The following is a 24,949-nucleotide window of genomic DNA, read 5'->3' as shown; positions in this document are numbered from 1 at the left end:
TCCCTCCAAACAAGATAGTCAATTGCGACGAGATGGGTGTCAGTGTTGTACATTCAAATTCTCAGAAAGTGTTGTCCATTAAGGGGAAAAAACAAGTAGCCAAAGCAAGCTAACATCAGGTGAACGGGCCAGGAATATCACAGTGATGCTTTGCATCAATACTGCTGGTGACCAATTCATCTCGCCTTTATTTGTATTTCCGAAGATTCGAATGAATCCACAGCTGATGAAAGATGGTAGCATTTTTGATGCTCAAGAAAGCGGCTGGATTTCGGTTTCAGGATTTATTAAATGGCTGAAGGCTTTCATTGAGAGAGTAAATCCTACAGAGCAAACTCCAGTTCTGCTCATCTTAGATGGCCATAGTACACACAAAGATCTTCAAGATATTATTCTTGCCAAAAAGCATCACGTCCATATGTTGAGCCTTCCCCCACAAACAACACACAAACTCCAGCCTCTGGATCGTGCAGTCATGAGGCATTTCAAATCTGCATACAATGCAAGCTTGTGAAGAGTGGATGAGCAAGTATGGAAAACTGGGATTGAAAATCACTGACAAAGACATCTGCGGATTAGTAGGAACTGCGTTCACCAAAATATGCAGGATGGAATTGGCAAAGTCAGGATTCCAATGTACAGGGATATATCCTTTCAACAGGAATATATTTTGAGAACTGGATTTCCTACCAGCGTCAAACACAAGAAAAGTGGCAGAGGGAGGTGAACGTGGCAAACCTTCAGCAGAGTCTTCAGATTTCAATGTCGACTCTTTGCCAGAGTCATTACCGACACTTCCGAAAAATCCAGTGGTTGACATGGCTGTTCCTTCGACGTCTAGATCTACAGACTTCCAGAAGGCCATAGCTAAGGTCTCTCCTGTATCTGATGACCTGCAGAGAAAAATCGTCAACAGAAAAAGAAGAGGAGAAAAACTGCAATTCTAACGTCCATCCCCTTTATAAATATGTTAGAATAAAAGGAGAAAATCAAGCGACAGAAGAAACAAATAGCGTTGTGTGGAAAAAAATGACCCTAAGAAGAAGGCAATTTCAGGCGGTAGGCCTACCAAACGTAAACTTCAGCTTGGGAATGAAAATGAAGTAAACAAAAAAGACAAAAATGATACCGAGGAAACTGAATGCATTATTTGTGGCAAATCTTTTGAGGAGGATTGGGTGCAGTGTTGCAAGTGTTGTGGTAGACAGTGACCAAATAGTCTATTTTGTATGTGAGAATTGCGAGAAATGACTAAGAGTGATACATATCAAGAGAATAGACATAATTTTATTATTTTCATTTAAATTTTGTATAACTCTTCAGTCATACCTTTGTTTTTTCATGTAAACCAACGTGACCGGTACTGGGAACAGTTTTTTGAAAGTCATTATCTCAACAGTTTAGGAAACATTAAATCATGGGTAATTAAACGTCAGTTATTTGTTACAATTCTTGTACTGACTTATTTTTCACGTTATCCCATATCTTAGAATTCAATTTTGTTTAACTTCATTAACAGATTTACCTCAAATAATGATAAAGGCTTAAGTGACCGTTACTAGGGCAACTTCCCCTACACTTTATTTGCAACACAATGTATAAGTGGTCAATGTAAACAAATAATTTTTTCCGCAATTGCGAGCGTCGTTAAATAAACCATAATTTAATTTTCTATGGGGAAGATAACTATATACATAGAAGTCACAATGATAAGAGGATAGATAGGATGGAGATCATAATAATAACAAATTACAATGAAAGCAGTAGTGATAGTGTAGTGGCAAAATTTTCTAACAATAACAATAACAATAAACGCACAGTCTGTAACGTTTTATTAGATTTGGTTTTCTTAACTTATCGGCATTATAGGTCAATTTACACGAGTTCTGAGTGTACTTTTACTGTCACGGCGTTTGGCAAGATGGTGTCTGTAGGGGGCTGCAGCTGGTTGGGAGACATACAAGTTGGATAGTGACTCGCTTCTTTGCTTAACATTTAAAATTTCAGGGGCCAAAAAGATCTGCGATACTTTTTTTTAATACCATAATTTCTCACACACTGACAGATTGCAACGTTGCCAACCGTGGCCGAATTCGGATAAACGTAGCTTTTAGCAGAATGGTCGTAGTCGAATGGCAAAATGTAGCCGAATGAGATTCGATCGAATGACAATTTGTGAATACTCAATTTTATGTGTAAACACGTTCTTCTATCAAATTTTATTTTCTCACACTCTAATAGCCGTAAGAAGTTTCTCGCTTCCTCAAAAAAATTACGAATACATAATAGAAAATTTATGGTAGGACTGAATTCCGGAAGCTGCGACCATTATTTATGGCAAGGAAAATTTTATTATTTTCAGTTTTCTTTTCCTATTATGTGAATAGCGTCCATTGTTTAACGGTCAATTCCTGGATTCGTGAATTCGCCGACACCTGACAGTGTCCTTATTGGGAGTCGTCTATGCAATAAAAATGAACTGGCCCTAAATTAATGAATGACATATCCAACACATCTGCCTTCCAACATTGTAACTATAGCATAGGCCATGGATTCTATTTCTGAATGTGAGTGGCTTCATTTTGGTATTTGTAGCTGAATTTTGGGCCGTTTGTAGTAGACTCGCTAGTATTGAGGTTGGTAACGCTGAATGACACGTTTTTCTTTTTTTTTTTTTTCGTGACCCTTTCTATTACCTTTTTCTATTTCTCAGCTTTCTTAAACTAGTACGTACACAACACCCATGCCCAAGGCAGGACTCGAACCCACAACCTTTCGGACCAAGCGATAGAGACATGCCGTGGCCCTACCGCTTGAGACATCCAGGTCGGCAACATGTTCAGAGTCTAGGCTCTTCACAGAGCTGTCTAGCATTAGTGACGTATGCAAGCACTCCGGTTGGCGCATGCGCATATGCTTTCTCTATCTGCTGCAGCGAGCCTGGTTTGAAACAGTATCAGTGAGGAGCCACAATGCAGTTGTGCGCTGGTTTCGAGCCCCTACCACGCCGTAGCGGAGAAGTGAGAAATATTTTCCCAAATTGAAGCAGCGGAAAGCCGCCATTTGTTAGGTACAAAACGCGCGGGATTTCGAAACCGCTATTTGAATACGAGTTGTATTGCGAATCCGAAAGCTAAATGTTTTTGTTTATAGAAACAAAACTTCCTTCACGAGATACCTTTAATACCGTGTTTCTGCTGTCACCAGAGTTGCTAGGTTTTCTGCGAGGGAAATAGGAATACCAGAAGCTAACTTAAGACATTAGACTTATCATAAGTTTTATAGTTGTTTTCCAGTGGCGAAGCTACATTCATGTAACTGGGTATTCTAAAGTTCATACCTTATATTTTTGTAGATAAATTCCAGTCAGCGTGTTTTTCGCTCTGCAAAGATGTCAATGATGCGTTCTTTGAAGATGTCGTCCCTGGAAAGACTGTTCAACAAACCCTTCTCAATAGCCAGAATACTCGAACTGCTCAGAAGAATCTGACATGGAGTTCCTTAAAAATGCCTTAACTCTCTTCAGTGCACTCAAACTTCGTTTACTCGACGCAGCAGATACAGGGAAGGTGAGAATCAGTCTTATGAGCCGCACTGTTTCTTGATAGATAGGCCATTGTAAAAAAAATATTTCAGCAACAAACCTGCAGGCAAATGCTTTGTTTGGTCAGAATAAACGTTCGTTCATTTTGAAGCTGTTCACTGTCAAAGTATGGATACTTTTTACCAATGCACTCAACTTAAGTGAAGGAAACACTGATCTATAAGCAGGGAACTGTTTTTCATCGAGTAATTCAACAAAATTAAAGATTTTAAGATCTTCAAATCTCGATTCCATCCGTATCACTATGGTATCAATTATTTCAAAAGCTAGGACTTGTAGTGTCATAAATTATCCTGATCCTGCCTGAGTGCCTTGGCATCTTTGATGCACTCCTCAACAGTTTCCTGATTTCTAAGAGATTTTACATTTGTTACAGCAAGTTTTACTTCATGATTGCAAATGCTGATATTTGATGTACAGTTACCCTTAAAAAGAATGAGACGATTCTTGGTCGTCGGAAGTTAAAGTTCTACAGCGCGGTTCACTCGATATCGACGTAACGATACATAACATGAGAAATAGTACAAGAATTGTTACAAGGACCACAACAAGGACAAGGACCAGAATAAGGATCACGAAGAAGACTGCCATTTAAGGCCAGGATTTCACAACATAGCTCGAGTCACAAAATATCATTGCTTCACTGTACCGAATGGCAAATGTCTGCTAAGGGATCTATATTCTGGACTGCTGCTGTCACTGTCTTGTCTCGGTAGCTCATATAGTAGCGTGTTGGTTCCGCTGTATAACCGAAACGTCTCGTGTTCGATCCCGGGTAAAACTTTTTTTTATTGAGGTGTAATTAATTTGTTCAGAGTTCCTCGACTGTCTAATTTGTCGAAAAATATGGAATAATTTATGCCCAATTTCTGGGTTTTACAAGTTCGCTGAACCTCGTCAAAAAAAAAAAAAATAAAACTTACTTGGAAGTTAAAAGTATTCTTCCCCAAACAAAAATCATAAGAAACAAAAAGAGACCTGTTAACTTAAAATCTTGTCCACATGCCATCAGCTTCTATTACAGATCTAAGTCGATCCGGCATGGGTGTCACGAGATTGTGAAATAAGTTCTGATCCCCGGCGAGATCTTCCCAGGTGTCAACAACTTGATCCCACAATTCGTCTCGATTTCGAGGGCGTCGGTGGGCATAGGGACTATCCTTCTCTTTTTCAATTCCACCCATAAATTTTCGATGACATTCAAATCAGGTGACTTCGGAGGCCAATTAATGATTTCGATCTCGGGTCTCCTTTGAAACCATCTTTGAATGCTTGCAGCATAGTGCACGGGATGGCTATCCTGCTGGAAGAGCAATGTTCCTTCGGGAAAACGTTCTCGGGCGGAGGGAAGGAATATATTTTCCAGAATGTGCTCGTAAGTTCCCGCATTAAACCGGCCATAGATGCTTCTATAACGCCAGGTCCATCGTAAGACATCCACCCTCAACACGATATGCTAAAGCGCCCCGATCTTTCACGTCGGTGCACATAGCGCTGGTCATGTCGGAGACCATCCTCACGATAGACACGGACAGGACCTTCGTAATCACTCGAGATGGTTGTTTCGACGGAGAAAATTACATTTCTCCAATCGAAATCCACTCGATTGGTAGCGAAGGCAAGACGGTCGACAGCTTGTGCTTCCCCCAATATTTCCATTTGCGCAGCCCTCCGGCTCCTAATACCGCGGTTCCTCAACCTGCTGATCACAGTCTGTGAAGAGCCGGGAAAGTTAGATACTGCTCTTATTTCGTTAGCAGTCAGAAAGGGGTCCTGTCGAACTGTCTCGAATAAGAGAGCATCCTCTTCCAATGAAAAAATCCGCGGACGCCCAGGAATAGGACGATTTTCGACCTCTTGAATTTTGGTAACGATGAACCCACCTCGCGGCTGTACTTCCAGGAACACCGACCAAACGGCCAGCAGATCTAGCCCATATCCAGCCTCAACTAGAGCTATAACTCGCTGTCTCATGTCACGTCGGTTCGCCATTACGATGAGAAATGAGGGATGGCGATAATACTTTAGTGTAGACAATGACTATTTAACGTGATATAGAATTATTGAAATAAGAGGCATCTTGCATAGTAAGAGTTAATAAATCAACCCTAAATTAAATATCTAAATAACAGGATATAACAGGAAGTCCAACTGTTGCGAAACTAATCAAATTAAATCTAAGCTGAAGTAGCACAGCCATTGATAAATGTTTTGTACACAGAATTAGCCTGAATTCCTATTCGACAGAACCTATAATCAATGGCTTGCCTGAACATGATAAACAAATCCTAAATGTTTCCAATGTTACTGAACAATTTCAAAATATTAATTTAAAAACTAAGAAAGGATCGTAAATGCTGTATCTAGTGATTATTTACATTTATGTCTACAAAATGAATCTTGGAAAAACGTATATGATACTGGTACTACTGATATTAAGAGTAAATGTATTGCATTTTTCACTTAATTTCATAATCACTTCAGTGGATTTTCTCCACTCAATGTTGTGAAAAAATTCAAAAGTAAAAACATGTAGATAACGCAGGGACTTCAAAATCTCATGTATTAAAAAGAAGAATCTATAATTATGTAATGAGTTGCAGTGTAATGATCCTCATGTTCTTAAATACTGCAAGGAGTACAGTGTAATTTATCAAAAATTATGAAAGAGGGAAATAGAATATATTTGAATAGAAAAGTACAAAATTCAGATAATGCAATTAAATCTATTCGGAATATTATTAAATTTAAACTTGTAGATATCCTAAGAAAGAAAATATTTTTTCACTAAAACCAATGATTATAAAGTAGAGGATCCCAAATCTATTGCAAATTCTTTTAACGTATTATAGTATATAGTACAGAAATATTATTGACAACTTAAACATTTAAGATTTTGCAAAAGATACTGCAATTGGTTACTTAACAGATGCATTTAATAATTAGTATTAATATATGTAATTAGTCAATAACTGCAACAGTGCTTTTCCATTCAATCATAACATGAATAAAATTGAATGCATACTAAATTAAACACTATTGCAAACACGTAGATAAAACAGTTAAAATTAACTGAAGGTGTGAGAATGAAATAATCTAAAGCCATACTTTTAACAAAAATTGTTTTGTGCGAGTGCATTTCTTACACATATGGGAAAGCTATTAATAAAATATTGTAATAATTACTCAACAAATTACATAGCCTAAGGACTCTAAACCTTTGTAAAAGTTTGTCTATTATTATATATATTTTTATAATTTCATTTTAATTGTTAGTTTTTAATATATATGCATTTACATTGTATATGTGTGTATAAATGCATTCATTAGATTAACGTTTATAATATTATAACTTGTAATTTTGTATTGTTTGCGATCATTAACACTTAATCTCAGGACTTTGTAAAACTCTATTTCAACGTTATTTAGACAAAAAAAAATCGTTGTATAGACTAAGAATCGAACTCGCACTCTTCTACACAACACGCAGAAGTCTTACCGTCTGAGCTATTGAAACGACATGAAAGCTTTCCTTTCTGTGTGGAATGTCGATCTAGTCATGAAGGTCCATTGTCGATTTAACTACACGATTTATGTATATATTTATCTTTCATTTACGTAATATTATCATATTTTTTGCTGTTTTTGAAGTGAATTTCGGAACGATGCTAGTAACAAACCAAATAGTCTGAATTTAAGTAACTCAATATTCGTTATCTTGTGTATCAGTGCTCTGGTCTCCGATCATGCGCAGTGTCTCACATCTGAGACTTAGGAATATTCAATCGTCTCATCCTTTTTCAGGGAAACTGTACACTTTATTTGCAACATTATGTATAAGTGGTCAATGTAAACAATATTTTCCGCAGTTGCGAGCGTCGTTAAATAAACCATAGTTTAATTTTCTACGGGGAAGATAACTATATACATAGAAGTCACAATGATAAGAGGATAGATAGGGTGGAGATCATAGTAATAACAAATTACAATGAAAGCAGTAGTGATGGTGTAGTGGCAAAATTTTCTAACAATAACAATAAACGCATAGTCTGTAACGTTTTATTAGATTTGGTTTTCTTAACTTATCGGCATTATAGGTCTATTTACACGAGTTCTGAGTGTACTTCTACTGTCATGGCGTTTAGCAGGATGATATCTGTAGGGGGCTGCAGCTGGTTGGGAGATATACAAGTTGGATACTGGACTCGCTTCTTTGCTTAACATTTAACATTTCAGGGGCCAAAAAGATCTGCGATACTTTTTTTTAATACCATAATTTCTCGCATACTGACAGACTGCAGCATTGCCAACCGTGGCCGAATTGGGCTATACGTAGCTTTTAGCAGAATGGTCGTAGTCGAATGGCAAAGTGTAGCCGAATGAGATTCGATCTAATGACCACTTGTGAATACTCAATTTTATGTGTAAACACGTTCTTCTGTCAAATGTTATTTTCTCACATTCTAATAGCCATAAGAAGTTTCTCGCTTCCTAAAAAAATTACGAAAACATAACAGAAAATTTAAGGTAGAACTGAATTCCGGACACTGCGACCATTATTTATGGCAAGGAAAACTTTATTATTTTCAGTTTTGTTTTCCTGTTATGTGATTTGCGCCCATTGTTTAACGGCCAATTCTGGATTCGTGAATTCGCCGACACCTGACTGTGTCTTTATTGGGAGTCGTCTATGCAACAAAAATGAATTGGCTCTAAATTAATGAATGACATATCCAACACATCCGCCTTCCAACATTGTAACTATAGCATAGGTCATGGATTCTGTTTCTGAATGTGTTTGGCTTCATTTTGGTATTTGTAGCTAAATTTCGGGACGTTTGTAGCAGACTCGCTAGTATTGAGGTTGGTAACGCTGAATGACACTTTTTTTTTTTTCATGACCCTTTCTATTCCTTTTTTATGTTTTTCAGCTTTCTTAAACTAGTACGTACACAACACCCATGCCCAAGGCGGGACTCGAACCCACAACCTTTCGGACCAAGCGATAGAGACATGCAGTGCCTCTCCCGCTTGAGCCATCCAGGCCGGCAACATGTTCAGAGTCTAGGCTCTTCACAGAGCTGTCTAGCATTAGTGACGTATGCAACACTCCGGTTGGCGCATGCGCATATGCTTTCTCTATCTGCTGCAGAGAGCCTGGTTTGAAACAGTTTCATCACTGCCATCGTGATCTAAACTAGGCCGTAATGCAGGATGTGTGACGTCACTCGATGGGTCGGGCTTTTCTATTTGAGTATACGGAGCTGAGTGAAATATATTACTTTAATGCGTGTCAGTGCTCAATTTTATTTAGTGTAATGTGTGTGTAAGATACGTTCACTTCTTATTGCATAATATGTTGCAGAAATAATTACAAAACTGTGTTATTTTAATGTGAACGGAGTTTTAAATGTTAACATAACCTGTTTGCATCAACATTTTAAGTTTGGAATGGAATCTATTTTGAGATTTAATAAAGAAGAATTATTTATATTGTGATTTTAATTTAGCACATATATCTTCCTTACTTGTAGGTAGAAAATTTACCACAGTCCCTCCTATGAAATTAGTGTAGGTACGTACGGTTGTGTGTTACTTCATCTGGTAGGTTAGATAAATAGAATTCAATACGACCCAGTATAGTGGTGAACAAATAAATAATACAATTAAACTGTTATTCAATGTAATGTGTGCATAAGTTCCGGCTAGTTCCATTTATTTGTTGCATAATGTGGCAGGAATAATTATAAAACTGTGTTATTTTTATGTGAAGAGAATTCACCATGTTAACATAACCTATTTGCGCCAACATTTCAAGTTGAGAACGAAAGCTATTGTGAGATTTAATAAAGAAAAATATATTTAGGATAAACTTCAGAACACGGTTATCTTCCTTACTTATAGGTAAAAAATTCACCACAGTCCTCCTATGAAATGTACATTCGGTTATATTACTTAACTAGGGTTAAACGAGCGCTGAGGTATAATTCCGGTAACTTCTGAACTGAAAACAGTTGAATTTATTTTTTGTGGAGATGCATTTCATCCTCTATGCAAGGCATAATAAAACCTGAACTAACCGAACTAATTAGTATATGCAAGGTGTATGAATACGAAGGGTACTACCTCAGCGCTAGTTTAGCCCTGGTAACATATTAAACTAATCAGACTGGAGTACCGTATGAAACGAATAAATACAACTGAAGTGTAGACAAATTGCATTTACAAGTTATACGTAGCGTTATGCTAAATTATGATGCATAATTGCGAATATAGAAATAAGGCAAGTACTGATAGAGTAAATATAACCTATAATGTCAGTAAACATAATCTATAATGTCAACACATCAAAATATGCGTGCGATGCAACTGAAAATTGTTGGAACGTGCTTAAATGAATGTGCAAGAATTTCGTAATGAAGCGAGCGTGCTTTATTTCAATTAATTACAATACTAGACACTGTAACAGTAATGAAAACTATAAGGTATAATTTTTCATAATATACTATATGTATCTCGCTTTTAGTTCAAATTGTGTATATTATCAAACGTATTATTTATAATGTAGATTATTCACACATAAGAAGGGCGCAATAATTTAAATTTAATAAAACAAATACGGTATAACAAAAATGGATTAGACAAGAGTAACATCAGTAACGCTGCACTTAGGCCTAATCATAATTTACTTTACATCCCAGTCAATGTTTCACTTTCACGTGTATATTATTACACATGTTTACTGTTTATAACACCAAAAATTCACTTAACCACATAAGGGCGCAATATTTAATCGAAATAAAGGCAGGTATTACACATACGAACTTTGTCTGCAACAACATAATTTTCACACCAAAAATAATATTATACCTTACGTTGCAAGTGAATTGTGTCTCAAGTGTCTCACAGTCACTGTTTAAAATTTTACTGACGCGATTACACTGCATTTCAGAGAAATATATGTTATTTTTCATGTACTGCAACTAATTGATATGGTTGAAAGACCGCCCTTCGCGATCAGCTGTTAAGCGAGTCACGTGGTCTGCCTTACGACCTGTATTAGATCACGACGGCAGTGGTTTCATTCACCCACAGTGAGTAGCCACAATGTCGTTATGCGCTTGTTCCGCGCCGAGGAGCTGGCGTCAATCCTTCCGTAACTAGAGAGCGTAATACTAGAGAGATTTCATTTACCTATACCAATGAAAACAGGAAAATGTAAATGCGCTTATTTCTTGAAAATCCAATGGGTATTCTAAGGCTCACAGATTACCCTTCAGCTTCGCCCCTGTTGTTTTCTGTAAAGTAGTGTTCGCGTGCTTTTTTTAAATGTAATATTCGCCTCCTTGAGAAACACGAAAATACGAAGGACACACATTACAGTGAATACTAGGCTATAGGCTAATCGTTTTTTCTTTTATTAACCACGAATATGTTTTAACTATTCGCTATTAAATTAACTTTGCAACTTTTCTTTTTCGGAACCGGTACTCATCTGACGATGAGTCCATGTTTAAACATAGTTCATTGAACTATAAACCGCAGCAATTGTATGTGTCTGTTATTAGTGTAAAATACGATATCAAAACGCTATTTTTTTTTGCCACTTAATGCACCTAAAGTACACAATGTTTCTTAATTGCGAGAACAGCAACTATGTATCGAAACGGATTAATCAACACTGCGATAGAACTAAAGGAACTATTATCTTGCGAGTAGAGTTGCCTTACGGCAATCAGATGGGTTATTTTGTAGACTTACCTAAATTTCTGCGGGTTACCTCTGTGTTTACAATGATACCATTTGAGTCAATATATAAATACAAATATCGGATAATAGGAAATGCACACTAATTTGTTTAAATTATGTGCTAGGCTATTATCTCTCAAATCGAGATTTTTTATCAATCCCCAATTCGCTTAATCGGGATTCAACCAGGAAATTGGGAAAATCCCGCCTAAATGGGATACCCGGCAACTCTGGCTGTCAGGCTGATTTTCATAGGAACTCTGAATGTGAATATTCATAACCACGGTTAATAAAGGAATTAATGTCTACTTTTTAATTTATTCTGTAGGTTAAACTGCTGTATAAAATCAAAAAGCATAATAATAATAATAATAATAATAATAATAATAATAATAATAATAATAATAATAATAATAATGATAATAATAATAGTAGTAGCAGTAGTAGCAGTAGTAGTAGTAGTGGTAGTGGTAGTAGTAGCAGTAAGTAGAATAAGAAACTGTTTCATTAATCCGTAACTAAGACAAGAGTTTACTTTCAATCAGTCGTATTAAGAAATTAACTTTTTATAATTTATACAGTTTCTGTATTATTAAATTCGGCGAATAATTATTCATGTATGCACTGAAACAACAGCTGTTTGCAGAAAATGAAGGATATGGAGTGGATGAAGGACAATAACAATGTAACGTAGTTTGAAATGTAACAACTATCTTCGAAATGAGTTGAACACACTGAATGATTCATTGTAGGGTAGAATTTCTCTCTGCGGATTGCACCTATTCACTTCCGGTTAAGGGAATCTTTACTCAGAGGAAACCTGAAGCATAAACAGTCGTATAATTACAATAGTTCGTGTTCTGTAACATAATACGGAACAAAAATCGTCGTAGAAATTAAAGATTAACTAATCAGTGAAATGTAACATTCCTTCCTTCTTTATCTTTACATCCGTGTGCATTGCTGCAATTAAAAACAGCACACGAACGAACTATACTTATTCAGCTCAACCAAACAAATGGCCGCCCGTCGGTTGTTCAATTTGGGAGCATAACACTAGCGCCAGTGAGCGGTCTAGTGGTTATTTAGTAAGTCTATGGCTGGTTTCGCGTCGAGGAGCTGGTGTTAATCCTACCGTAACTAGAGAGCGTAATACTAGAGAGATTTCATTTACCTATACCAATGAAAACAGGAAAATGTATATGCGCTTATTTCTTGAAAATTCAATGGGTGTTCTAAGGCTCACAGATTACCCTTCAGCTTCGCCACTGCTATAGTGAGGATCACGTAAGTTCAGTTCCCAAACAGCAAATATTTCCGCCTTGTCAGTGTTGCCAACTGTTACCAGATATCACCACATGTAGTAAAATCACGATCCTATGTACTGAATGACTTCTTTACTCACCGTACTTTACCTTAATGTTGGAAGGTTATTCTAAATAGTTTCAATAATAATGAGAAATGTATTGCTATGTTCTATTCTTTTATTCCTTTACATTATTATTAGTATTAGCATTAATAGGTTACTAGACGTAAATATACAACAAAGTATAGTATATAATATTCAAGAATGAAATCTGTTCCAAGACCAATTAAATTATTGTCACTTCACTTCAAAGATTCCAGCGTACATATACTGTACTTCCTAAAGGTAGATAAATTAATAACCAATTGACTTTTGGTTGGAATTCGAATGAACTTCTGATTATCTTTTGAAATTAGTAAGGAAATGAATAATACAACTAGGCTAAAACTGAAATAATAATAAATCAACTTACAAAAATAATTTTGGTCCTTAAAAGCCATAAGTAATTTCACTTCTAGATACCTTTTTAAAGATTTCATTTGTTTGTAAATTGCTTAATAATGTTACACTTACACTTATTATTTCTGCAACTCCACGTCTGTCATTGAAAAAATGTATGATACATAACTGTGAAGTCTCTTTTTGGCTCTTGTGTCCTAAATTTAAATAAGAAAAAACAAATGATTCAAGAAATGTGAGCTGGTGAAAATTAAATACTCAATTAATAAAATAATTACTACCAAAAGAGTATTTTATTAATTCTATACAAAAGATGGATTACACAGAACAGATGGCCAGAAATCATAGATTTATACAAAACATACAGCATGAAACGATCATCAAAAAATGCTTTTTGTACACAATAACATCTTTCAAACGAAGTGAAATAGCCAATAAGTTCAATAAATATTATGCTAATAAGTAATAACTATAATTAATAATTATCTACAAGCTGTAAAAGGGAATAAAATAGTATATTGTTGAAATTAGGGGGTATGGTTTATTACGTGTATTTATAATTTTAATTACTTTTTCTACATTTAATTATATTTTAATTTCTATTAGATTAGTTGGTGGTGTGGGTGTTAGTTTTATCTGTGTACGTCAGACTATTAAGGAAAAACTGAAAGAAATATTAAATCTACAATCTACTTTATATAATAATATTTAATCAAGAACTGAATATTACTATTCATTTAATAACATAAGACCCAAAACATCTCCAAGTCCAGACAATACACATGCTGATTTTCTTAAATATGTTGGCAAACAAGCAAACTCACTACTTTTATCTTGTAATCTCAACTAAAATACAATATCTGTCTGGAGAAAATCTATCATAACATCAATTTTGAAAAGCAATTATTCAACTAATATCTTTTCGAGTTATCGACAGATACCACTTACCAGTATGATAGCCAAAATTATGGAAGAGATGATTTCATAGATTGAATTGGTTCCTGGAATCTAGTAACTAACTTTCATCTTATTGAGTTGACTTTAGAAAATTACATTCAACAAATGGACAGATTTTAAATTTTAGTCAAGATATTAAAGATATTTTAAACAGAAAACAAAACACCTTAGCAATTTTAATTTATTTTCAAGGATCATATGGCTCTGTAAATATAAATCACTTAAGAAATTGCAAACTTAGGGTGTCCATGATAAAGTGTTACACTGGGTCAGTGACTTGATTATTTGATTCATTGTCACAAATATGTAAATAGAAACAGATTCATCTGGGCTTCCCACATTGTTGTTTTCAGGAATACATTTTCCAATATTAATGTCGATGGTCTAACTAAAGACATAGGTCTTATGATAATCTCATCATTTGCAGATAATATGGTTGTCTAGAACAAAAAATCACAGTCCACAAATATTAATAAACTGAGCCAAAATCCCAACAGACTTTTTGACTCTACTTGAAGAACTCAAACTTGCTCAATCAAGGGAAACTTTACTAATAAAACACAATCCTAAGTTATTTCAAAATGAATAGTATATAAGTTAACTTTAACAGATGATGTTAAGAAATGTGATACTTCTCCAGACATTTTAAAAATCATTAGAAACGATAAATGATCTGGTCAGTGAGTGACTACATACAGTATTTTTTATAGATGGATCCTGTTTACCAAGCCATAGATGTAGTGGTGTTGTAGTACAATACCAGCATATTCCCTTTTACAGGGAATTATATTCAAACACTTGTTTGCCCCATTTTAACCGTGACAACGCTTTTTAGTTTTTTAAACTTTCTGGTTATTGTATTGTGTTTGTGTTTAGTGAAAGATTTTAGATAAGGGTGCAAATAGCCATAGTAGCTGACGCGCCCTTTTTAAACGCCACTAACTAACTAACTAACTTCAAACACTGACTAATTTTGATAGTGAAAATTTAGATACACTTTTAAGCTTACAAAATCTCCAGTATCAACTTCATAAATCTGAGAAGGCTGTCATACTATCAGATTCAAAATCAGATATTCTTGCTGCAGTATTGGACGTAACAGCATGAAATCTCAATATTTTACAGTGTTTTAATATTTTAAGCAAAATGGTAGAATTACATCGACGACTGGTACTTCTGTGGATCCATGAACTTTATGGAGTGGGAGGTAATGAGGTAGTTGAAAGGTAGCAAAATTACTGTAAGGTTATCTATACCTGCATCTTACCACACTGTTAAAAGAATAACAAGATCAGAACATGACAATGTGGTAACAAAAATCGGAATGATTCTAGAGCAAATGAAAACATTGCAATAGGCCATCCGGCATCCGCTCCACGATGGAGGAAAATCCTCAGAAGAAACCAACTAATCAGACCAAATGGGGGATCCAAACTACCCTCCAGTGCAGCTCTGAATTTGCAGGCCAACGAGTCTACCGACTAAGCTACATTGGTGGCTCCACTAAAAATATGAAGTACATGGCACTCAGATTATTAAATTGACAAACCTAAACAATTATTCATCAGTTAAGCTATAAAATATAATACATAGCAAGCAAGTTAATTCAATTTAAAAGTATAAACAATCAGTTGAAATATACAGAAATTGATAATAAATATCATGCAAATTACTTCACATTACAAGCATAAACAATTCATCACTTGTGGTATACAGCCTACTATTTAATTTATAGCACATACAATTCATCAGTTAAGCTATAGGCCTACAGTCTACTATTGAATTTACAGCATATATAATTCATCAATTAAGCGAAACAAAAATATAGTACAATACATAGTAAAAATAATACACCTAATTTAATAACTGAACTTCTATGAAAATCTACAGTGGCAGTACTCATATTATCACAGGCCATGATTGTCTCAAATATTTACAAAGAACTGATATTTCAGAATCTCCCCATGCCATTTCTGAAATCTCAATGAAGATATGGATCATTGTCTTGACTGTTTAACTTTACACAGCTTTCAATCATCTGGTTAAATATTGGAGTGCAAGATAACAAATGACATCAACTGCTGAACACTTGGTATCAATCAACCAACAACTTCATTAGATTAAAGGGGGGAAAAAAAACTGAAAGAATTAATTGTATATAGACACAACACATAAGACAAGGCCGCTTCAGAACAGTAATTGGCAAGGCTCTGTTGTTTTAGGATTCTTATGTAGATTCAATTTCACCTGAAAGAAAAAAGTAGCATCTATAAGTATGCCTAATTATGAGAAATAAGAGAAACGGTTGCAATAGTAGTAGTAGTAGTAGTAGTAGTAGTAGTAGTAATGATAATAATAATAATAATAATAATAATAATAATAATAATAATAATAATAACTGCAAAGTATGGAAATTAATATTGAAATATAATATCAAAAGGTGATTTCACACCATCAACTCTTATCATTTAGTACAACAAATCTATTATATTCAGTTGCAATCACCAGTAGCTGTTCTTTCCTCCATTTTGTTGTTGGCTGATTTTTCACAAGTCTGCTATGATATGCAGCACTATCCATGACAATAACGCATTGCCCTAATGTTCTCAGGTCAACAACTGTGTTTGCATCCACTTCTCAACTACAGGGCTATTCATAGCACTATGGTAGTCCTGACTTTTCTTTCAATTGCATGAAAAAATTAAATCAGCACCTGCAATAAAAATTATACCTGGGCATATAATTACGTCACATGAATTCACAGCATTTAAATAAAGAAAATAAAACATAACATAACATGACATGAGATCCTCTTTGGTGAAAGGCTTTCCCACGTTTTTATTTAGTCACCAATTTTTATATTTTTGTACCCTGATTTAAAAAATTACTCTTGCCAAATTTATGTAAAATATAAATCAATATAACTTACCGAGTATAAATCCACCTTTCGTTCCGGCATCTAATCTTCCACCCTCATTTGTTGGTCTATGAATAACACCAATCATGTCACTGGAAACTTCACCTGGTTTATTTCATGAATAAGTGGGTGATCCTACTTAAAAAAACAGAGAGAGGCAAGCAATTCACATTGACACTCTAAGAGACACAAAAATTTTAAAGACAGGAAAACCGTTCAAGAATTTTATAACTAACCTCTAGTTATAATATGAAACTATTAATTGCAAAACATGTTGTTCCCACCTGAATTCATTACTAGTAGCCTATATTAATTGCAATTTCATATTCCACATAAGTGTTAACCTATTTGTTAGTAAAAAATTCAATCACTCAATGTCTCACAATACATTGAAATTTACCATTCATAAAAATCCAAGTCTCATCCAAGAATACTACGGGTTTAGGGTTCTCACGCTCCACATTTCTTATATATTCTCTTAAAAACGAATAACATCACTTTCTCGTACATGTGTATAAGGATCCCCTTTGCTCCATAGAAATTTCATCTCTTTCAAAATTTTTTTCACCGATGATAAGGATACTCTAAATAAATATGTTTCATAATCATCATTCATATGTTCCAGAACTTTTGCTGCTGTTAGTACTTCCCCTGTAACAGTAAATGAAAATTATGCCATATTTTTATACATATGACTAATATCATAATTACATTGCATAAATCAACACAATAATTCCTGTAACTTCCCTACCTTTATGTAACTTGTCATAAATAAATCTCGCAATTGCATCTTTCGTAAAATCATCAGCATCAGTCACTGGATGTTTACGTAGTCTATGTTTTCCTGGTGTCACAAGTGGGGTCCCCTTCTGTGAATTTATCACATTCGTGGCTGTAGTAAAGCCAAGCTGTAATAACAAACAATAACATAACACTTCTAAAAATTGTTATATCATAAAATTCATGCATGATACCAACATTTGCAGCTATATGAATAGAAAATGATCAATATGTTAGGTTGGGTCTACGATAGGTTTAAGTAGGCTAATATTTAGGTAATTCTCCAGAAAAGCTACATCAAAGAAGGCATAATTTTATTTTGTTTAATTGATTTCTGTGATATTTACATAGTGATAAACACGTGGTTTTAGTGCACAGCCACAAATACTTTCAGCACAAAAATCCTTTGACACTTACCTGTATATTCCAATGCATTGTTGTAGTCCCTCCCTCAAACTTGTTACTAATTACCAATATAACATGCGAGAGGTCCATGACGAAGAGAAATGGTTAGTTTCCCAGTAGTGCGTCCTCGTCCTCTCGAGTGTTATATCTTAACAAGTACTTTGGGTGGGGTAGCTTTTCTGAAGTAACACCATATTTAATATTACTTAGACCAGTCATGAATAAATTATTCAGCCAGAGTCAACGTTCCTATGCTTTATAGAGTATGTTATATAGTTATTATATAAAACTGAATTATTTTTAAGCACCATAACAGGCCAACATTCATGTAATACTTATTTGCTGCAATATCAAGTTAATAATTACAATATGACTTGTATTTTCTTCGGCCGATGTGGCATGTAAATTGTGATCTGAACGGTTAATTTAATACTAAAAGAGAAAACTGGAAATTTACTTTCGTGCTATTTGATTATTTGTTCGTCTAATTTGTAAATGTATTTAAGCTATCACCTACTGCAGTATTACAGTATCTTAAATGTATTTAGTTTGGCAATATGAAAATCACTGACTTGATTAAACATCTAGGCCTAACTTAAAAATTTGTTTTGTTTGACCACAATCATGAAATTATTAGTGCAAACTCCTAAAACTGAATATCACTTTGAAATGTATGCTTAAGAATACTTACTCCTAATAATTTTCCTATTCTGGTTGTAATTGCTGTCTCCGTTAGCATAATTCCTTCTTCATTATCTCCTTTCTTCAACTCATTATACACGTGAACTACAGATTTCTGAAGCGTACTCTGAATGCCACACATTTTCTTCCTTGGAGTAGTCACTGCAACACTATTTCATTTTTTTGACATAGTAATAAAAATCTAAACACGAAAGAAATTCATTAAAATTTGAAATAATATTTCTATCCATTACCCACGTGCATTATCACGCCCAAGTATATTATATTTATTCGTACTTATCTGACTATTCTTGAATTATAACCACAACGCAACACATAAAATAACTATTATGTACTAATATTAATACTAATATTAATTAATTATTAATAAGTTCGAATTTCACTATCTTCCAGTAACCGGCTGAGAAATCTAGTACAATTTTAATTTCATGGAACTCCAGTACCGGCAAATATTGTCGATATTTGCCTCAGCTGCCAACATACCAGTTACAAAATCACTACCATTTATAGTATTTGTCAGTATCGAAATTCGAAACGAAGTTGGCAAAAGAAAATTCAACCTTCAAACTAGAACATCACCATAATCCACTAGCATTTGTAGTAATGGGGGAAAAATGGTTAGGTTTCACCCTTAGGGTATCAAGTTACCTGGTCTTCCCTATATTTAGTGCTTGTGAATTAACGGAAAGTGCTAATACTATCCTTAACTGCATAATATTTACCACTTCACATTTCCACTACTCCATTATGTGTGGACATGTACCGAAAGAAGTCGTTGTTGTCAGCTTACAGTGGTGCAATCACTGGTTGCTCTGTTGCCACACTTTGCGCTTGGGCTGGACAATCCACTGTCGCCTGGCAGCTGAACGCTTGCGACCAGTACCCTTTATTGTAGCAACATCATTGTTACCACAGCATATGAGCAATTTGTTTAAGAATCTAGGCCTCTGATTTGATTTCATAAATCAAAATTCGTGAATAAATTAAACTCTTTTATTGACTTTCAATTTTTTTTCAAGTTAGTAAATGGGGCGAACAAAAGTAGCTCGTGGGCCTGATCCGGTCCGCGGGCTGTAGTTTGGCAAGCCCTGATCTACACGGTTCAATTTTCCATGCATTTACAATATTCACATGGATAAATGAATGGGAATATTGAGAAACCCCACATGTTCATAAAAGTAAAATTTTCTGGAACGACATAAAACCACACAGCTGCTCTTACTTAATACTTTGAATCCTTAAAAAATATATATGTGGTTAAGTACAATAAGTTTAAGATTGTCAGTAGATTTCATCTCTATGCGACATCTATTTTCCAAGGAAAAATATATAAAAGCCGTTGGATATGTGTTGTTTCTCAATATTTTGAACATATAATAATTAGCAGAATACAATAAAACAAATGGTTACTTTGCAAAACTATCACAGATCATCATATATCATTTTCATGTGTAGTATTACTGTAAACTTCAAAACAGAACAATAAAATTAAATTTTTATTCAGAAGAAATTGTTACTTAGGATTGGAAATCCTTCACAGATCATCAATAGATTAAAATATTCATTCATTTTCATGTCTAGTTAAACTTTAAGCTTCAGAATAGAACGTTAAAATGATATTCTTATTCAGGAAAAAATTGTTACCGGTACGTATTTCAAAACCTTCACAGATCATCAATATAATACAATATTAATTTATTTTTATGTGTACTCAAAGAGTAAATGTCGGAATAGAACAACAAAAATACATTTTTATTCAGAACAAAGGGTAAAAGTAAAAAGTAAATCCATGATGTTACACCCCATGAAGGGCCAAGACCGACCAGCCGGCTGCTGGTCTCACGTCCACATGCTGAAGCAGAGGTGGACGATCATCCAACCAGAATGGAGGTACTGTGTGGTTAGTACGATGATGCTCCCAGCCATTATAGCTGGTTTGCGAAACCGGATTTTCACTATCTATCGCAGCTTCCCAAATGCATCACGATGCTGGGTGGGCAACGGTCCCATACACTAGTCGAAATTTCATGAGAAAATTTCTTCCCCCATGAGGACCTAAACTAGCGCGCATTCTTCAGAACAAAGGGTACATATTGCAAATCCTTCACAGATCATCAATATCATATTATAATATTCAACTATTTTCATGTGTAATCATACTGTAAACTTCCTGCACCTCTTCGTTTTCTGGAAGGAATCTGTGGGACTTTTTCAGATCATCTGTCTTTTTCTTGTTGATCGACAAACTTCCTTTATACACAATGTTTCAGAATTCCTATTACAAACTTCTAGGGGTTGTAGAGGGAGCTAAGTAGATAAAGTTTTGTTTAGGAACCCATGTCGGAAATGTATCGTTTCGATGCAGAATAAGTTTGAAGACCGATTCGATTTAAAATCTCCCGCTTCACGGTATGCAAACAATATGGGCTGAGGGCGACTTCTGCATTCCCCTGACATTGTGTGTCTTCTGTTTACAATCAGTTCTATGGAGTCGGCTTTCACATCAGTTGTGATTCAGTCATTGAGAAGTACAGGACGAGACAGCAGTCCTCTGCTATCGTGTATCTTCTGTTTACAATCAGTTCTACGGAGTCGGCTTTCACATCAGTTGTGATTCAGTCATTGAGAAGTACAGGACGAGACAGCAGTCCTCTGCTATCGTGTATCTTCTGTTTACAATCAGTTCTACGGAGTCGGCTTTCACATCAGTTGTGATTCAGTCATTGAGAAGTACAGGACGAGACAGCAGTCCTCTGCTATCGTGTATCTTCTGTTTACAATCAGTTCTACGGAGTCGGCTTTCACATCAGTTGTGATTCAGTCATTGAGAAGTACAAGATGAGACAGCAGTACCCTGATATCGTCTGTCTCGTCCTGTAGTGCTCAATGACTGAATCACAACTGATGTGAAAGCTGACTCCGTAGAACTTATTATAAACAGAAGACACAGGATAACAGGGGACTGCAGACGTCTCTCTCAGCCCATTCTGTTTGCATACCATGAAGCGGGAGATTTTAAATTGAATCGATCTTCAAACTTATTTTGCATCAAAACGATACATTTCTGGACATGGGTTCCCGATCAAAATTTTATCTACTTAGTTCCCTCTACAACCCCTAGAAGTTTGTAATAGGAATTATGAAACACTCTGTATGGTATTGGTTTAGGACTCTGAGGAATCAATGAACTTTCTGATAATACAAAAGTATGTTTCATTATTCTTTCATCTATGTGTACTTTTGCTTTCACAGCTCCGGGATTTTCACTGGAGTAATGAAACTGATGTAATTCAGATACTGAAAATGGTTCTTACTGAGAACATGGGGTTCCTCTCACTTGAGTTTCTAGACAGTATGTATTCTTGCGATAATGGTGAGGCCATCATTCTTTAAAATCAATATTTCAGTTCTTTCTGGAACCGTAACTCCAAAGTTATTTTTGAATAGATTGTCCTTTTTAGTTTCCTCTTTGTAATACCAAAATCACGGTGGCATGGGAGGAAGGAATGGGCCCTTATGGGATAGTAATGTGTGATTGTTTCAAACCTCCCCTGTACTAGGGAAAATTGTATTTAATATACAATGTTACCAAACTATAAATAATAATTATTTTTAATTAATTGATAGTAAATCTTATACATGTGCTGCTGATCTAAGAATCTAAAATATTGAGAAACACCACAAGCCCTGAACATGTGTGGTTTCTCTTCATATTGGAAATAAATTGAACTGAATTCTGGCATAGGGTATGATGGAAGATGTAGTGTCTCTCTTCAGAATGATGCGTCTTGGTGTATAGAATACAAAATGGCATGTAGGTAAGCTTAACTCAATTTCGTAAAAAAGTGGACATGTGGGGTTTGTCAATACTCCCATTCAAATATATAAATATAATAATAATAATAATAATAATAATAATAATAATAATAATAATAATAATAATAATAATACTAATAATATAATATATTTATCCATGATATTCACGTCATCTGCACAAGCAGCTGATGAAACCCATTCAATTCCTAACCCCGTCTCTGTTTTCCTGGACTTTCCTAATGGCATATTCTAGAGCAAAGTTAAAAAGTAAAGATGACAGTACATCTCCTTGCTTTAGTCCGCAGTGAATTGGAAAAGCATCTGACAGAAACTGACCTATAAAGACTCTGCTGTACGTTTCACTGAGACACATTAATTAATCGGACTAGTTTCTTCATAAGGTAATAATAATAACAATAATAAACCGTGTCGTCACAGCCCTTAAAGGCCTCATGTTCACATGCCGAAGCTGAGGTGAACTATCATTCAACCAAAATGGAGGTATCGTGTGGTTAGCACGATGAATCTCCAGCCGTTATAGCTGGCTTTCGCAACTGGATTTTGCTACCTATCGTAGCTCTCCAAGTGCATCACGATGCTGGGTGGCACCAGTCCCATACACTGGCCGAAATTTCATGAAAAAATTTCTTCCCCCAGGAGGACTCGAACAAGCGCACATTCCGTAATGCGAGTCCTGGGCAAGACAAATGAGAATATTATATAAAACTTCTCTCTTAACCGAGTCATATGCCTTTTTAAATCTATGAATAACTGATGTACTGTGCCCTTATACTCCCATTTTTCTCCAATATCTGTCGAATGCAAACACTCTGATCAATAGTCAATCTATTACATCTAAAACCACATTGATAATTCCCAATAATTTCATGTACATAAGGAGTTAATCTTCTCAAAAGAATATTGGACAAAATTTTGTATGACGTCAATAAAAGTTATATTTCTCTAAAGTTACTACAGTTACGGTAGGCCTAGTCTTTTCCCCCCTTCTTAAAGATAGGTACAATTGAATCACTCATTTTTAATTTTGAATTTAAAAAAAATTCACTTTTTGACTGGTTCGCATTCTTAGAGCATCCACTCATATATTCCATATGAAAACAGGATGTTCTTTATCCATTAAAGTACTTTTAGTTAGGGTCACATTCACGCGTTCATTCAGAAAATGGTAATTAACTAGCAATCATCTGTGAGTCGTGTGCAGTTATTTATCTATGCGTAAGAAGAGAGGTGAGCAACTATGTTATTGGAAGAGTAAGAATAAAAGCCTTTATGAGTTCATGACAATGAGATGAAAATCGGCCAGATCTACAGTAGTTCAGGAAGGATTTCAGGTGACGACTGTCACAAAATCTACCAGTTTATTGAGAGTATTCCTGTCAAATAAGTCCATTATTCAAATACCATAAAGAAGTATCTCTCTGCTGGGCTCTGTGTTAAGATCATGTGTTCTTTAAAAAGCATTCAGAATGTGAAATTGATGTAAGATGCAAATTTTTTCGGTCAATGTAGAGTATCCACCGCCCACTGAACGAATATTGGTTAAAGGAGCTTTGAGCGACTTCCGCCGATTTTGGAATAGACACCGACGCACTTAGGTTAGGTTAGGTTAGTTTAGGTTTTTATTATCCCGTCAAGATGTTTAGTATTAGTGTAAAACTGGCCTATGTCTCCTATAGTGGGCGGGAAATAAGTAACATTCACCAAATTTTCCTTAAGCATTTTAACGAAAAGGTGAATTTTCCTTTTGGCACAGCCACTATAGAGAATTAAGAAAAAAACTGAAAATACCTTAGTTTTGTAGTATGGAGTAGTAGAAACTCGATTTGATCACTAGAAGAGCTGCGCTCCCACTCAACCCGCCCAAATAGGAACCTTACTTATACGAAAATCGTCCTACTTGAATGAAGAAGGCGGCCATATTTCGTCGTTGTGACGTAATTTGAGGTGGAGTGGGAGAATGATTACAGTGTCGCCAACTGTTGTAAATGGCGCAGGTAGTGTGCTGAACCCAGAGTCCTTGGATATCCAGCCAGAGTACCGCAATCGTTTGAGCCGGCAAATGCCGACAAATCCGCCATTGTTAGTCCAGCACGCGCTATGCAGTATACAGTTGTATAGGCCGGGAAGTACTTCGAATCGAACGAAATTTCTGTTCACAGTGTATTTGAATGGAAGATAGGATGAAGAGGCACATCGGATGGAGCAGAAGAGAATTCAGGAGCTATAGAATATT

General features: G+C 35.3%; 1 protein-coding gene across 2 annotated transcripts in view; it reads right to left on the bottom strand.

The window, feature by feature from the left end:
- LOC138697959 (vascular endothelial growth factor receptor 1-like) overlaps positions 1 to 24,660 on the bottom strand; it is a 157,429-nt gene extending 132,769 nt beyond the window's left edge. Inside the window, exon 1 of one of the 2 annotated variants that reach the window (XM_069823576.1) lies at positions 24,505 to 24,660. The gene's annotated coding sequence lies outside the window, so the exon portion shown is untranslated. The remainder of the gene's footprint in view (positions 1 to 24,504) is intronic. The other variant, XM_069823579.1, reaches the window with a different exon arrangement.
- Positions 24,661 to 24,949: the final 289 nt, after the last annotated feature.

Source organism: Periplaneta americana, chromosome 4, assembly GCF_040183065.1.
Source record: "Periplaneta americana isolate PAMFEO1 chromosome 4, P.americana_PAMFEO1_priV1, whole genome shotgun sequence".
Taxonomy (NCBI): Eukaryota; Metazoa; Arthropoda; class Insecta; order Blattodea; family Blattidae; genus Periplaneta; species Periplaneta americana.
The sequence above is the reverse complement of the archived record's forward strand: the minus strand, read 5'-3'. Positions and strand labels throughout refer to the sequence as shown.